The 16,760-nt window shown below is 40.7% G+C and overlaps 1 protein-coding gene across 3 annotated transcripts in view; it reads left to right on the top strand.

Moving 5' to 3' along the window:
* The window catches only part of brinp1 (bone morphogenetic protein/retinoic acid inducible neural-specific 1), a 498,298-nt gene that overhangs the window by 215,239 nt on the left and 266,299 nt on the right, over positions 1 to 16,760 (top strand). The window lies entirely within an intron of this gene.

Genomic DNA, 16,760 nt, shown 5'->3' with positions numbered 1-16,760 from the left:
TACTTTGTGGACGCCATCTCTGCTCCACACGCTGTAAGTCTTTGCTGTCGTCCAGCATTCTGTTTCTGTTTACTTTTTAGCAAGTTCAGTTTTACCTTTTTGTTTTGCATAGCCATCCCTAAGCTTCAGTGCCTTTTCCTTTCCCTTTTTAGTTATTTTTTGGTTTAATCATTACATACCATTTTACCTGCACACCGTCTCCCACTGTGCTCTGCATTTTGGGATCACGACAAACCATCCTGGACGCATTCTGACTTCTACAAAGCAATGAACTACCTGCTGCCACCTACTGACATGGAGTATTACATGGTTAACATGCCGAGCTCTATACAGCACAGATACTCGACAACGGCACATCATTTGCAGATTATAGTTATTGATTTGGTACCGGTCCGTGGATCAATCGGTACCGGGCCGCACAAGAAATAAAAAAATAACATTTTTTAAATGTATTTATTTTTTATTAAATCAATATAAAAAACACAAGATACACTTACAATTAGTGCACCAACCCAAAAAACCTCCCTCCCCCATTCACACTCATTCGCAACAGAAGGGTTGTTTCTTTCTGTTGTTAGTATTCTGGTTCCTACATTATATATCAATATATATCAATACAGTCTGCAAGGGATACAGTCCGTAAGCACACATGATTGTATTTTTTTATGACAAAAAAAATAAAACATAAATAACCCCCCCCCTCGGTCCGTGGGACAAATTTTCACGCGTTGACCAGTCCGCAACTGCAAAACGTTTGGGGACCACTGCTTTAGAGGACCCTGTTTTTTTTAGGAGAAAATGCTAAAAGCATAACTTTTGTTGCTGATTCTGTTTCGGTTTGACTTTGGCTGAAGTATGCGCTAGACTTAAAAATCGTTATATTTTTAATATAAGCGTCGGTTGAAAAAAAGTACATGGTGTTTATTAGAAAATAATGTTGACCAGATGCAACACACAACAAAGCAATAAGGGAGTTGTAGAAAATCGCTGTACCTGCTCAGAGTCCCTGCAGTCTGCTTGTCCTTCCCAACAAAAGACTTCAGTCTGCATTGATCTTTTAGCCTGCTCGGAATTTTGGAATTCAAAAAGGGAGAACAAGCCTCCCTATTCTTATGAACTTTTTTGAATAAAGAGGGACGCTTAGAGGCGAGCACTGGGGGAGATTGGGATTGATTGACAAAGCCCGTGACGGGACCAGAATTGAAATTGAATCCCCTTGAATGAACCTGAATGGAGGAGTCACCGCCTCATGAATAAGGCTGTTTTACGAAGGGGACGGAAACAAGTCTCCCTTATCCTGTCTTGTTGATTTCCTGAAGCAGACATCCTCCCCTTGTTTTTTTTTGTTTTTTTTAAATCAAGGGAAAACGTGCTTCACTCGGTGCCGCTTCTTCTTTTTCTCAGTTTCACTAATCCACTCTGCAAATAGCTGTAATCTGCAAACAGCGAAAGATGGCCATTATGTACAATATGCTGCCAGACTGTTTTGCATATCAAATCTGGCCCCAGGATGCAAACAAAAAGAACAAAACATCATAAACTCCCTCCTTACACACTCGGTCGATGGATCAATATTTACAGCAGCGAGCGTGATTGCGTCTACAGCGACTCAAACTCTTTGAAATCGTTAAAGGGGAACATTATCACAATTTCAGAAGGGTTAAAACCATTAAAAATCAGTTCCCAGTGGCTTATTATATTTTTCGAAGTTTTTTTCAAAATTTTACCCATCACGCAATATCCCTACAAAAAGCTTCAAAGTGCCTGATTTTAACTATCGTTATATACACCCGTCCATTTTCCTGTGACGTCACACAGTGATGCCAATACAAACAAACATGGCGCATAGAACAGCAAGCTATAGCGACATTAGCTCGGATTCAGACTCGGATTTCAGCGGCTTTACCTCCACTTTTGACATTTTTAAAACAAAGTAGCGTATAATTCGATTGTATATATGTTAGTAGACTCGCTATGGAAGCGCTAAAAACTACCCCATGGATGATGTGGAGAAGATGCAGTTGAAAGGGAGGCACGTAAATAAGACCGCCCACAAAACGGCGTATCCTGGCGAGAAAGTCAGAAGATGGTCTGTAAAACATCATCTATGCAACATTTTGACCAAAGAACCACCATTACATGTTATGTAGACCACAAGGGAGTGTTTCAAATGAAGACATCATATTATGACCCCTTCATCCCAAATACTCCACTTTGTGTCTATTTTTGAATTGAACATTTTGTGTTTTTCTTATTGGAAAAAAAAATGGCTAAAACTTAAACAAAAAAATAAATAAAATAAAAGTTGCTGAAGTTGCTGAAAATACTTTGTGCAAAAAAACAATATATATATATATATACTGTATATATATATATATATATATATATATATATATATATATATATATATATATATATATATATATATATATACCGTATATTACCAAATAAACGCCCTTGGGCAAATAACCGCCCATGTCCTAATAGCCGCCCGGGGTCTGACCCCATTTTGTGAATTAACCGCCTCTTCCTAATAACCGCCTATGTCCAAATAGCCGCCCATGGGCTGTTATTTGCATAATTTAGATTAAAATGCTACTGGGGTTGCGTTTGCTGCCGTATTATTGTTTTGATGGTTTTATAGAGTACTTGGAACCATCATTTTATTTTTCCTGTATGCTGCTTTATTTAAAACTCGGAGTACTGTAGCCTTTATTTTATTCAAGTGACAGTATTATTGTTCTGTTTTGATGGTGGGTTTTATACTTGAGTACTTGGTACCAAAATTTTCCCAGTAGGCTGCTTTATTTAAAAAGTTTATTTATTTTTAGTATTGGTATTCTATTTGACAATTGTTGCACTACTGCCGTGTAGAGGCCTTTGTTGATCTCGTCTTTTGATAGCCTACCTCATGTTGAGCTCTTATTTTTTTGTTTGTATGTTTACAATAGCTTTTACATTTAAAGTTTTTGTACGAAAAAAAAATACTGGACAGTAACCATTGTAACCAAATAATGGCCTGATGCAGGCTGGTGCAAAAATAAATAAAAGCCTTGTACAAATAACCGCCTGCTTCTTTTAAACGCCTGTCTCCAAAATTGAATTTGTGAAATAAACGCCCGGGCTACTATTTGGTAATATACAGAATATAATTTTTATTGCACTTTTATGAAATATACTCAGTGTAACTTCCCTTCATAAGGGGCCTCAAGGGGTTTAAAGTAAACTTTATTTGACATCATTATATTATACGCGGTCGTCATTTTACCCTGATACACTGAGCTATTTTTTGTTTTTTACATTTTACTTTAACTGTGTTTTTTTTGTTGTTGACATTCCTTGAATAGATTAAGTTTGACCTTTAAGTTCCACCGTCTTTAAAAAAAAAAAAAAACATGACAGCAAAACCTCCCTTTTTAAGGCACTGTGACATAGCCAAGCTAAAGGTGAAACAATGTTAACCATGTCATTTTATGTCCACTTTGAGACACCAAAAGTCACTTTATGACTTTTTGCACTCCACCTGCTTCTCCGTTATCACTTTGACGACCACGTAGAGAAATCCAAACCCGCGGTTCTTTTTTTTTTTGTCACACTGGCTTGACCTTTGGAATGTATGCAGCTTCTCACCTGGAAAATAGAATTTCAGATTTCATTAAAAGGCTTTCCCAATCCGTGCTGAGATATGGGGTTGTGCTATGAATATATTTTTAAATGCCATCTTGCAGCCTATTACTCCATCCATCCATCCACCTTTTCCGCTTATCCGAGGTCGGGTCGCGGGGGCAGCAGCCTAAGCAGAGAAACCCAGACTTTCCTCTCCCCAGCCACTTTGTCCAGCTCCTCCCGGGGGATCCCGAGGTGTTCCCAGGCCAGCCGGGAGACATAGTCTTCTCAACGTGTCCTGGGTCTTCCCCGTGGCCTCCTCCTGGTCAGACGCGCCCTAAACACCTCCGTAGGGAGGCGTTCGGGTGGCAGATGCCCGAACCACCTCATCTGGCTCCTCTCGATGTGGCGGAGCAGCGGCTTTACTTTGAGCCCCTCCCGGATGGCAGAGCTTCTCACCCTATCTCTAAGGGAGATCCCCGCCACCCTATCCCAAATAAAAAAAACTAGTAAAATTATAGTTATCTATAAAAACTATCATGATCGCTTGTGACATTTATTATTACTCACTGATATTTTGTTTTATTTCCTATTCCTTATTGTCTCCATTTGCCATCACTTTACTTGTCTGAGTGCTGGCTACCTACCTGTCACTTATTGGCAATCAAAACAAAACTGTTCAAAGTTGCCCATCAGGATTCTTTTTGGATTTTTGGGCTTTGTAACTTCCATGCTCATAGCTTTCCCGATTGCTTCTTGTGACTGTTTAGCCTGTTTTTTTTGCACTTCCCTGCTTTTGATTGATTGATTGAAACTTTTATTAATAGATTGCACAGTTCGGTACATATTCCGTACAATTGACCACTAAATGGAAACACCCGAATACGTTTTTCAACTTGTTTAAGTCGGGGACCATGTAAATCAATTCATGCTGTACTAGTTTATGTTGTTAAAGGGGAACATTATCACAATTTCAGAAGGGTTAAAACCATTAAAAATCAGTTCCCAGTGGCTTATTTTATTTTTCGAAGTTTTTTTCAAAATTTTACCCATCATGCAATATCCCTAAAAAAAGCTTCAAAGTGCCTGATTTTAACCATCGTTATATACACCCGTCCATTTTCCTGTGACGTCACACAGTGATGCCAATACAAACAATTATGGCGCATAGAACAGCAAGCTATAGCGACATTAGCTCGGATTCAGACTCGGATTTCAGCGGCTTAAGCGATTCAACAGATTACGCATGTATTGAAACGGATGATTGTAGTGTGGAGGCAGGTAGCGAAAACGAAATTGAAGAAGAAACTGAAGCTATTGAGCCATATCGGTTTGAACCGTATGCAAGCGAAACCGACGAAAACGACACGACAGCCAGCGACACGGGAGAAAGCGAGGACGAATTCGGCGATCGCCTTCTAACCAACGATTGGTATGTGTTTGTTTGGCATTAAAGGAAACTAACAACTATGAACTAGGTTTACAGCATATGAAATACATTTGGCAACAACATGCACTTTGAGAGTGCAGACAGCCCATTTCAGGGGCGCTAAGAACATATATTTTTCCACGATTTCAGCACTCAGGTTAACCATACCTAAATAGACACAAAATACTGCATTACACAAGACTACCCGAATGTACTCGAATGATTGAAAAAAATCAATGTTTTTAAGCTAAATTATTGGTAAACACAGTTGGTGTATAATAATTTACGTAAAACCGCGAGTAATGAATAAAGTTTTCATCAATTAATATATTCTGTAGACATACCCTCATCCGCTCTCTTTTCCTGAAAGCTGATCTGTCCAGTTTTGGAGTTGATGTCAGCAGGCCAGGGAAGCTAGGGTCGATATTCTTCTCTTGATCATCTTCGGTTCATTCTTGCCATCTCTGTCGTAGCATAGCTTTCGTCGGTAAAGTGTGCGGAACAAACGACTGACCATTTCGTCGGCTTTCCCCACAGCCTCGTATTTTGAACAAATTCCGTCCAATTTCTTGCCACTTTCGCATCTTTGGGCCACTGGTGCAACTTGAATCCGTCCCTGTTCGTGTTGTTACACCCTCCGACAACACACCGACGAAAGTGAGAAAATGGCGGATTGCTTCCCGGTGTGACGTCAATTTGTGACGTCATCGCTCCGAGAGCAAATAATAGAAAGGCATTTAATTCGCCAAAATTCACCCATTTAGAGTTCGGAAATCAGTTAAAAAAATATATGGTCTTTTTTTCTGCAACATCAAGGTATATATTGACGCTTACATAGGTCTGGTGATAATGTTCCCTTTTAAAGGAGTCACATTATTGTTTTGGAGTTGATGTCAGCATCTGCTTTGAGTGTCGCAGGATATCCACACATTCTTGCCATCTCTGTCGTAGCATAGCTTTCGTCGGTAAAGTGTGCGGAACAAACGACTGACCATTTCGTCGGCTTTCCCCACAGCCTCGTATTTTGAACAAATTTCGTCCAATTTCTTGCCACTTTCGCATCTTTGGGCCACTGGTGCAACTTGAATCCGTCCCTGTTTGTGTTGTTACACCCTCCGACAACACACTGACGAAAGTGAGAAAATGGCGGATTGCTTCCCGATTTGACGTCACGTTATGACGTCATCGCTCTGAGAGCGAATAATAGAAAGGCGTTTAATTCGCCAAAATTCACCCATTTAGAGTTCGGAAATCGGTTAAAAAAAAAAATATGGTCTTTTTTCTGCAACATCAAGGTATATATTGACGCTTACATAGGTCTGGTGATAATGTTCCCCTTTAAATACAATTCACCTGCACTTTGCCTTCCGTCTCTGCCTCCTGGAATCACGACTGACACAAATGTGCCACGTTCCAAGCTCTCCTACACCGTAACGTGACAGAAAAGTTGTATACATAGTTTTTTTTCGTAAAAGTAGTCAAATAGTCAGCAAAACAAATACTGTAAAATAATCATTTACACATAATGTTACTATTGTTATTTGGTTATTTATTCATTGAAAATGACAAAATCACCCCCTTTGCCAACATAATAAACATGGTAGGTTCCGACTGCTCCCCATCCTTTGAATGACTTTAGTTTCCTGCCGGGCTATTGTCCTCAGATGTACGATAAGTGTGGTATTTGCCCAAAGATTTCACCCTTTGTACGACGTCACTAATTCCGCAAATCCCATATTATACACAATTTCGTCCCGTTGAATACATGGCTATCAGCAAACACAGACAGTGTACTGTACATCCTGCATCATAATACTGTTTACAGTCTGTGATACTATTTTACTATCTTCGACGTTAAATCTGGTATGTATGCTAATTCTTCTGAAAATATGATAACTTTAAGCTTCTGGTACGATAATGTGTCCTTTAACACAGTGTTGTTTAACCACTGTGCCGTGAGATACAGTCTGGTGTGCCGTGGGAGATTATCTAATTTCACCTATTTGGGTTAAAAATATGTTTTGCAAACCAGTAATTATAGTCTGCAAATTATGTTGTTGTTGTTGAGTGTTGGTGCTGTCTAGAGCTCGGCAGAGTAACCGTGTAATACTCTTCCATGTCAGTAGGTGGCAGCCGGTAGCTAATTGCTTTGTAGATGTCGGAAACAGCCGGAGGCAATGTGCAGGTAAAAAGGTATCTAATGCTTAAACCAAAAATAAACAAAAGGTGAGTGCCTCTAGGAAAAGGCATTGAAGCTTAGGGACGGCTATGCAGAACAAAACTAAAACTGAACTGGCTACAAAGTAATGAAAAACAGAATGCTGGACGACAGCAAAGACTTACTGTGGAGCAAAGACGGCGTCCACAATCAACATGTCCCCACAATGAAGGAAAAAAACAACTGAAATATTCTTGATTGCTAAAACAAAGTAGTTGCGGGAAATATCGCTCAAAGGAAGACATGAAACTGCTACAGGAAAATACCAAAAAAAGAGAAAAAGCCACCAAAATAGGAGCGCAAGACTAGAACTAAAACACTACACACAGGAAAACAGCAAAATACTCAAAATAAGTCACGGCGTGATGTGACAGGTCGTGACAGTACACCTACTTTGAGACAAGAGCTAAATTGATGCATGGTTTGTTATGGTTTAAAGTCATATCCAACAATTGCGACAACTTTTTATTGTCAACTGAGTTTCATTTTTTAATGATTTTTGCTGGTGGTGTGACTCTGGATTTTTTCAACGCCAAAAATGTGCCTTGGCTCAAAAAAGGTTGAAAAACACTGCTTTAACATATGGTAGCATTCAGAAATGGACACTACAAACACAGTGCCTAATGCTAAACACTTGTATCCTGCTAACTGCTAATGCAAGTTAGCTCACCAAAAAGCAACCATTGGTCTACAATTGATGTGTTGTACTTGCTTTTAATCTTTACTAAAGGCTAAGTAGCTATGAATAAATTCTATATTTGTGGTGCTTTTATATCAGAGTCCCTTTTACCTGGCAGCAAAGTGAAGTTTAAGGTGTCACACTGTTCAAACGTCAGCAAAAAAAAAAAATCTTGGCATGGAATGAACACCATTTCACGCCAGTGGGAGGTAAAAAGATCTTAATGCACCAACATAATCGGGCCTGTGGAAATAAGAAGTGAGGATTTGCCCTCATCCTGTGGCCATATGAATGTAAATTTACTCACTGCAGGAGGTCCGAAGGCAGGAGCTGGGATTCAAAGAGAGAAACGATGCGCTAGGTAGCTAAAATGTCAAAGCCTTTGGGTCGACCACAGGACTGTCTTTCTTCCCACTCTGGAATCCGTCACGCACTGACTTCAGGGTGTATGTTCAGGATCCGTTGGAAACTGTACGGGGATTAGAAATAGTATAATCTCTATAATGTACATATTCTTAGGGGCATTTGAAGGTAAACCGTGGTGGTACATAGCATATCATTAACTATATAGCATGCCATATTTTCTCTTTCTATAAAGTATGTTATGTGAAAAAGGTAAAAAAGTAGGGATGTCCGATAATGGCTTTTTGCCGATATTCCGATATTGTCCAACTCTTTAATTACCGATATCAACCGATACCGATATCAACAGATATATGCAGTCGTGGAATTAACACATTATTATGCCTAATTTGGACAACCAGGTATGGTGAAGATAAGGTACTTTAAAAAAAAATAAAAATACAATTAGATAAATAAATTAAAAATATTTTCTTGAATAAAAAAGAAAGTTAAACAATATAAAAAACAGTTACATAGAAACTAGTAATTTAGAAAATTAGTAAAATGAACTGTTAAAGGTTAGTACTATTAGTGGACCAGCACGCACAATCATGTGTGCTTACGGACTGTATCCCTTGCAGACTGTATTGATATATATTGATATATAATGTAGGAACCAGAATATTAATAACAGAAAGAAACAACCCTTTTGTGTGAATGAGTGTAAATGGGGGAGGGAGTGTAAATGGGGGAGGGAGGTTTTTTGGGTTGGTGCACTAATTGTAAGTGTGTCTTATGTTTTTTATGTTGATTTAATAAAAAAAAAAATAAATAAAAAAAAACACGATACCGAAAAAAACCCAAAAACGATACCGATAATTTCCGATATTACAGGCCGATATTATCGGACATCCCTAGTTAAAAGGTAACAAATTGTCAACAAGCACACTTTTCTGTGTGGCCTGTGCGATTACTTCTCTCGGACTTGACATTACGCAGACAGCTCACTGCGCTCTAACCAAAACTTTGGGGTGTTTTGTAGAATTGCCCGCATAATTTGGTACACGCCTTCGAGTGACTAACGAGCATAGGTCTGTAAAATCCGAGCAAGGTTGGCTGAAAAACATGGCCGCCACGAAGCGGAATGTCTTGGCAACTTAGCACCTAATTGTTTATACAGTAGAAAGGGTATTCATACGGACCCGTTTGTCACGATTTACCAGACACATGAAACGTGACAAATTGGGCGGGCGGGGTGCACAATCCCCTTAAGTGGGGTGTTGAATATCTTAAATATGTTTTGTGGTAATTCCAACTTTGACCACAGCGTAAGTTGCTATGTAGATCATAGACATCTTATAAGTAGATGCAGCATTGGCTGGTGTGATGCGAGAAATTTGGCCGCCATCTTGAAGTGGTGGTGAGGAGCCGGCGAGCAGCCTAAACTGACAGTTGACAGGTAGAACACAAAGATGCCGGGCTGGTGTTCAGCATTTTCCTGCTCAAATGAGCGGACTGTTGAAAATAGGAATTGGGGGATTACTTTTCACTAGGGGTGTAACGCATACTTGCCAACACTCCCGGATTTTCCGGGAGACTCCCAAAATTCAGCGCCTCTCCCGAAAACCTCCCGGGACAAATTTTCTCCCGAAAATCTCCCGAAATTCAGGCGGAGCTGGAAGCCACGCCCCCTCCAGCTCCATGCGGACCTAAGTGACGTGTCAACAGCCTGTATTCACGTCTGCTTTCCCACAATATAAACAGCGTGCCTGCCCACACACGTTATAACTGTAGAATGATTCGAGGGCGAGTTCTTGGTTTCTTATGTGGGTTTATTGTTAGGCAGTTTCATTAACGTCCTCCCAGCGCGGTAACAACACACAACAACAGCAGTCATGTTTTATTCTACCGTAAAGCAGTTTGTCTGCCGTAAACAGCAATGTTGTTATAATATATTGAGTTGGAGGAAATAAACAGGCGAGGTGATTAAGTACGTCTCTTTACTGTAGACTTCAGAACAGACTCACACACTTGACGTCAGGTGCGCAACACCACGTAAATCGTTGGCCAACCAAAAAGTAACCCCAGTACGCTATAGCCAACATTCACCAGGAGATGGCAACAGACAAACATAGATCACTCTATTACATTCCTGCCCTTTTAGAAATGTAGAAGTTACTCAAAATAAATAAACAACCCAACCAAAAAATGCAGCAGCTCAATTAGAAAACTGTACTTAAGCCACATTCTTTTTTTTTCTTTCTTTTTTTTAGTACTGGACTTTCAACCTTCATTTGTAAAAAATAACATGCTTATTATACAAACAGTATTTGTACACCTTTAACACAGATTTGTATACTGTCTTCAGAGATTCCGTTTTTTTAGTGGTACTCGAAACCTTTCTGGGTACCTGCGAAAGGGTGTTTAGCATGGTTAGAAAAATAGTGACAGAGAATAGAACAAGGATGGACAATTCAACCCTTAACTCAACAATGAGTAGATGAGTGTTATGTGTGTGTATACGTGTAAATAAATGAACACTGAAATTCAAGTATTTATTTTATTTATATATATATATATATATATATATATATATATATATATATATATATATATATATATATATATGTATATAAAAAAAAAATATATATATATATATATATATATATATATATGTATATATGTATATAAAAAATAAATATATATATATAGCTAGAATTCACTGAAAGTCAAGTATTTGGTGAATTCTAGCTGTAAATATACTCCTCCCCTCTTAGCCACGCCCCCAACCACACCCCCGCCCCCCACCTCCCGAAATCGGAGGTCTCAAGGTTGGCAAGTATGGTGTAACGATACGTGTATTTGTATTGAACCGTTTCGGTACGGGGTTTCCGGTTCGGTTCGGAGGCGTACCGAACGAGTTTCCACTCGAACATATGAAGTAGCCGCCTAAGCTAAAGTCTTAACAAGCTGCTCTGCTTTCTGCCTCTGTCTCCTACACAGCACCCAGCATTGTCCCACCCACACAACCATCTGATTGGTTACAACCTTAGCGGTAACAGCCAATCAGCAGTGCGTATTCAGAGCGCATGAAGTCAGTGCTTCTGCGGTGGAGTTAGCAGATAGGTGTTTAGCAGGTAAACATCAGGCAGCGGACTCTCCCCAAATTAAAATAAACACCTCCCAGTCAACTACTAGTAACATCACTATGAGCCGGTTGACCTTCTAGAAACTTTAAACTGCAGCTCAGCTCGCTCGCAGTCCTGGCTTGACGTGAAGGCTAATTTGCTTTTAGTGTAACGTTAGCTCGTTTTGCGGTGTGTGTGTGTGTGTGTGTTAGCTCATTGTGCGGTGTGTGTGTGTGTGTGTGTGTGTGTGTGTGTGTGTGTGTGTGTGTGTGTAATCATTAGTAATGTAGCAGCCAAGTTTTGAATGGCAGGGTCCCTGCTATCACATGTTGATAAAAATATAACATTTACATAAAAAAATCAACTACAGGCTTCCCAAATGCTGTAATAAATTAAGCATGATGAGTTGACTTGAAACTGTTTAATGTTGCACTTTTTATACTTAGAAGAAAAGTTGTCATTTTATTTAATCTGAGCAACAATTTGAGGCAGTTTAATGTTGATTAACATGGGCAGAATTATTAAAGTGTTCCCAACGTTAAAGGATAAAGCCATTGTTTACAAATTTGGTAAATAAATAACCAAAAAATGTATATTTTGTTGTTTTCTTACTGTATTGAAAATGAACCAAACCGTGACCTCTAAACCGAGGTACGTACCGAACCGAAATTTTTGTGTACCGTTACACCCCTACTTTTCACAAGTAATATTCAAACATTAACGTACTATTGGTTGTATTTTGTGAAAAGAATATTACCACAGAGTTGAGAAGGAGCAAATATTTTCAATAGTACTGAAATCGTAGCCGCGAGCAAACAAGAGTATGACCGTAATAGAATTGCTTGTCAATGAAATTAATGAAACGTAAAAATGTCATACTTGAATAACATAAAGTTGAAATAAATGATGAAGATAAAGATTGTAAAAGCCAACAGCGGTAAAAGTTAGGATTATGTAGGGTACATATAAATACATATAAAATACATATAAAACAATCACCGTAAACATTGTCATTTAAGGGAAGAATGTAATACAAAATATCAATACAACGTGTCAAGACAGAATAAACTCTCTGCTATATATATAGATATCTAATGTATTCATACATTGTTTATGTAGGATATACACATGTATATATAACCGAATCATATTGTTTCTTTAACTCAAAAATAGCTGTCCATTTTTTTCCCCCTTCTCTGGGATTATATTCCCAGTTCTGATCTCGAACGTCTGGTCACTTATAGCATATAAGAATATTCTATTACCGTTAAGCAAACTATGAATAATAAAACACACCAAAACATGTGTCCTTTATCATAGCTACACGTATGTCAAAACAATGCGTGAAAATCAGTGGTATTCAGTGAAGTAAGATTCATTAAATGCGCGGACAGTTCATTGCTTCTGCCAAATGAATTGCACTGAGTGGAGCAGATCACCACTCCAAGATGGCGGCCCCGCGTCTCGTCGGCGCCAGTAGGCAGTAGCGCTCGATGCTGCGTCTACTTATAAGATGTCTATGATGTAGATAAAGTTAAAAGTCCCAATGATAGTCACACACACATACTAGGTGTGGTGAAATTATCCTCTGCATTTGACCCATCCCCATGTTCACCCCCTGGGAGGTGAGGGGAGCAGTGAGCAGCAGCGGTGGCCACTCTCGGGAATCATTTTGGCGATTTAACCCCCAATTCCAACCCTTGATGCTGAGTGCCGAGCAGGGAGGCAATGAGTCCCATTTTTTTGTAGTCTTTGGTATGACTCGGCCAGGGGTTTGAACTCACGACCTACCAGACTCCCAGGGCGGACACTCTAACCGCTAAGCCACTGAGCTGGCCATGAAGGCAGCGCTCAGGGCGTCCCTAAAAGATAGCGCTTGGGTAGACAAACTCCCTTGGGTGATGCTGGGGCTCGCAGTCTTCCTCGGCAGAGTTAGTGTATGGGACAGCCTTTGCGAGTGGCACTTTCCATCATTTTAAGCGGACTGCATTGCAAAATGAGGGGCACAACTGATAGGGAACAAATAATTAACTAAATAATACCAGAATTGGAATGAATCCGTAATCCTTCCTTTAAATTCATAATTCATAGAACTTACTTCACCAATTATTATTTATTTATTTTTATTGTGATTACTTATGGAGTATATTGTGAATAAATTGAGAACAGGAAGAGAACAAAAGTTTTAGCAACTGTTATGTAAAAGAAAAGGGGTAGGATTAAATAAGCTCTGCTTCTTCCTACTCCTTTTCGAACATGTTGAAAAGAGAAACTGGAAATTTTGATGTATCATGTTGTTTGCTTGCATGTTCGAAATAAACTCAAACTCAACACAACTCAACTCATAATGATACCACAGACGCTGTACTGATATTTTTTGCTTACACAAAACAGTTCGCGTTTTAACAGCGCCAGCGTTATTTAACGTGAGGTATCGTGTTATTCATCATCTATTTAGTAGGGCCAGATTAGGCCCATTACATTTAGTCTGCTCTTTTACGATGTTATTGTCTAATAAAGCATGAAATGGGAAAGATTTCATACAGTCACACTTGATAGCACTCGGTCGGCCGCCCCACGGCCAGGGGGCAAAGCTCTATGCATGCAATTACTGCCGATTTTTTCCCCCCTTATCGTTCACAAAGTGCCTTTAATTTAACTTCCCAAAGAATATTAATGCGAGACGGGAGTCTACACAATGAGGGCATGTCGTATTTTAATGTACCGACTCGCTAAAATTTTGTTAACATTGTTCTGACTTTCGTCCGCTGAGCAGGACGGGAGGTTGGTGAATTATGTATGGCACTGCAGTCTGGTGTGAACACACCGAGGAATGGTATTCATGCCGTTGTGTTGTTAAGGTGGAATGAAACCTCAATGTAGTCATTGTATAGATTTGTTTTTAGGTCAGTTTGTACAGCCTCCCAGGCTTGGCGTCTAAATAATTCAAGGAAACGAGCGCATGTTTGCTATTATAATACCTTGCTAGAGTGTGGAGGGTTCTGGAGCTGCTCTATTGAAAGCAGTCAAGTAAAAAAGGCGAAAGTGATTAACAGATTCTTGCACTTATAGCGTCTATCCATACATTCATCTATTTTCTACCGCTTGTCCCGTTCGGGGTCGCGGGGGGTGCTGGAGCCTATCTCAGCTGCATTTGGGCGGTAGGTGGGGTCATACTTGCCAACCTTGAGACCTCCGATTTCGGGAGGTGGGGGGGCGTGGTTGGTGGGTGGGGCGGGGGCACGGGCGTGGTTAAGAGGGGAGGAGTATATTTACAGCTAGGATTCACCAAGTCAAATATTTCATATATATATATATATATATAAGAAATACTTGACTTTCAGTGAATTCTAGCTATACATATATATATATATTTATTTTATTATATATATATATAAGAGAAATACTTGAATTTCAGTGTTCATTTATTTACACATATACACACACATAACACTCATCTACTCATTGTTGAGTTAAGGGTTGAATTGTCCATCCTTGTTCTATTCTCTGTCACTATTTTTCTAACCATGCTGAACACCCTCTCTGATGATGCATTCTGCTTCGTCTCCTCGTTGTGTGCGCAGTTGTGCACTGCACTCTCTAAAAGCCCTGGATATTATTGTCACATATGTATGTACAGTAGATGGCAGTATTGCCCTGTTTAAGAGTGTCACGACATTGCTGTTTACGGCAGACAAACTGCTTTGCGGTAGACGGAAACGTGACTGTTGTTGTTGTGTGTTGTTGCCGCGCTGGGAGGACGTTAATGAAACTGCCTAACAATAAACCCACATAAGAAACCAAGAACTCGCCCTCGATCATTCTACAGTTATAACGTTATTGGGCAGGCACACTGTTTATATTATGGGAAAGCGGACGTGAAAACAGGCTGTCGACACGTCACTCAGGTCCGCCTGAATTTCGGGAGATTTTCGGGAGAAAATTTGTCCCGGGAGGTTTTCGGGAGAGGCGCTGAATTTCGGGAGTCTCCCGGAAAATCCGGGAGGGTTGGCAAGTATGGGTGGGGTACACCCTGGACAAGTTGCCATCGCATAGATCAGGGGTCGGCAACCCGCGGCTCCGGAGCTGCATGCGGCTCTTTGACCACTCTGATGCGGCTCAGCTTCATCCCGATTTTCCTGGGAGACCTCCGGATTTCAGTGCCTCTCCCAGAAATCTCCCGGGGCAAATATTCTCAGATTTTCACCCTAACAACAATAAAAAGGGCGTGCCGTGATGGCACAGCATTTAACTCCCTCTACTACCTGTACAAACAGCGTGCCAGCCCAGCCACATGTTGTTTGCAGCTTCAGCTTGCACACATAAGTGACAGCAAGGCATACTTGGTCAACAGCCATACAGGTTACACTGACGGTGGCTGTATAAAACAACTTTAACACTGTTACAAATATGCGCCACACCAAACAAGAATGACAAACACATTTCGGGAGAACATCTGCACCGTAACACAACACAAACACAACAGAACAAATACCCAGAATCCCATGCAGCCCTAACTCTTCCGGGCTACATTATACACCCCCGCTACCACCAAACCCCGCCCCCCCAACCCTGCCCCCCCATACATCAACCCCCCCTCCGTGCGTCGATTGAGGTGGGCGGGGTTTTGTGGTAGCGGGGGTGTATAATGTAGCCCGGAAGAGTTAGGGCTGCATGAGATTCTGGGTATTTGTTCTGTTGTGTTTATGTTGTGTTACGGTGCAGATGACCCTGGTCCAGGGGGTACCTCGCCTACCGCCCGAATGCAGCTGAGATAGGCTCCAGCACCCCCCCCCTTCCCGCGATCCCGAAAGGTAGAAAGCGGTAGAAAAATGGATGGATGGATGGAGACGTGCTGCTACAGTATCAAATGACACGCTAAGCACATACATGCTCAACATGAATCCATCCATCCATACATTTTCTACCGCTTATTCCCTTTGGGGTCGCGGAGGGCGCTGGAGCCTATCTCAGCTACAATCGGGCGGAAGGCGGTGTACACCCTGGACAAGTCGCCACCTCATCACAGGGCCAACACAGACAGACAACATTCACACTCACATTCACATACTAGGGCCAATTTAGTGTTGCCAATCAACCTATCCCCAGGTGCATGTTTTTGGAGGTGGGAGGAAGCCGGAGTACCCGGAGGGAACCCACGCAGTCACGGGGAGAACATGTCTGCGAGCCCGGGATTGAACCCAGGACTACTCAGGACCTTCGTATTGTGAGGCAGATGCACTAACCCCTCCTCCACCGTGCTGCCCTCAACATGCTCAACAGTCTTATTTATTCATACCCCACCTGTTCTCGGTCACTATTGTGCAGTTTTTGAGTTAAACCTAATTGGTTATTTGC

The sequence above is a fragment of the Nerophis lumbriciformis genome, linkage group LG32, assembly GCF_033978685.3.
Source record: "Nerophis lumbriciformis linkage group LG32, RoL_Nlum_v2.1, whole genome shotgun sequence".
Classification (NCBI taxonomy): Eukaryota; Metazoa; Chordata; class Actinopteri; order Syngnathiformes; family Syngnathidae; genus Nerophis; species Nerophis lumbriciformis.
This window is presented reverse-complemented; position numbering and strand designations above follow the sequence as displayed.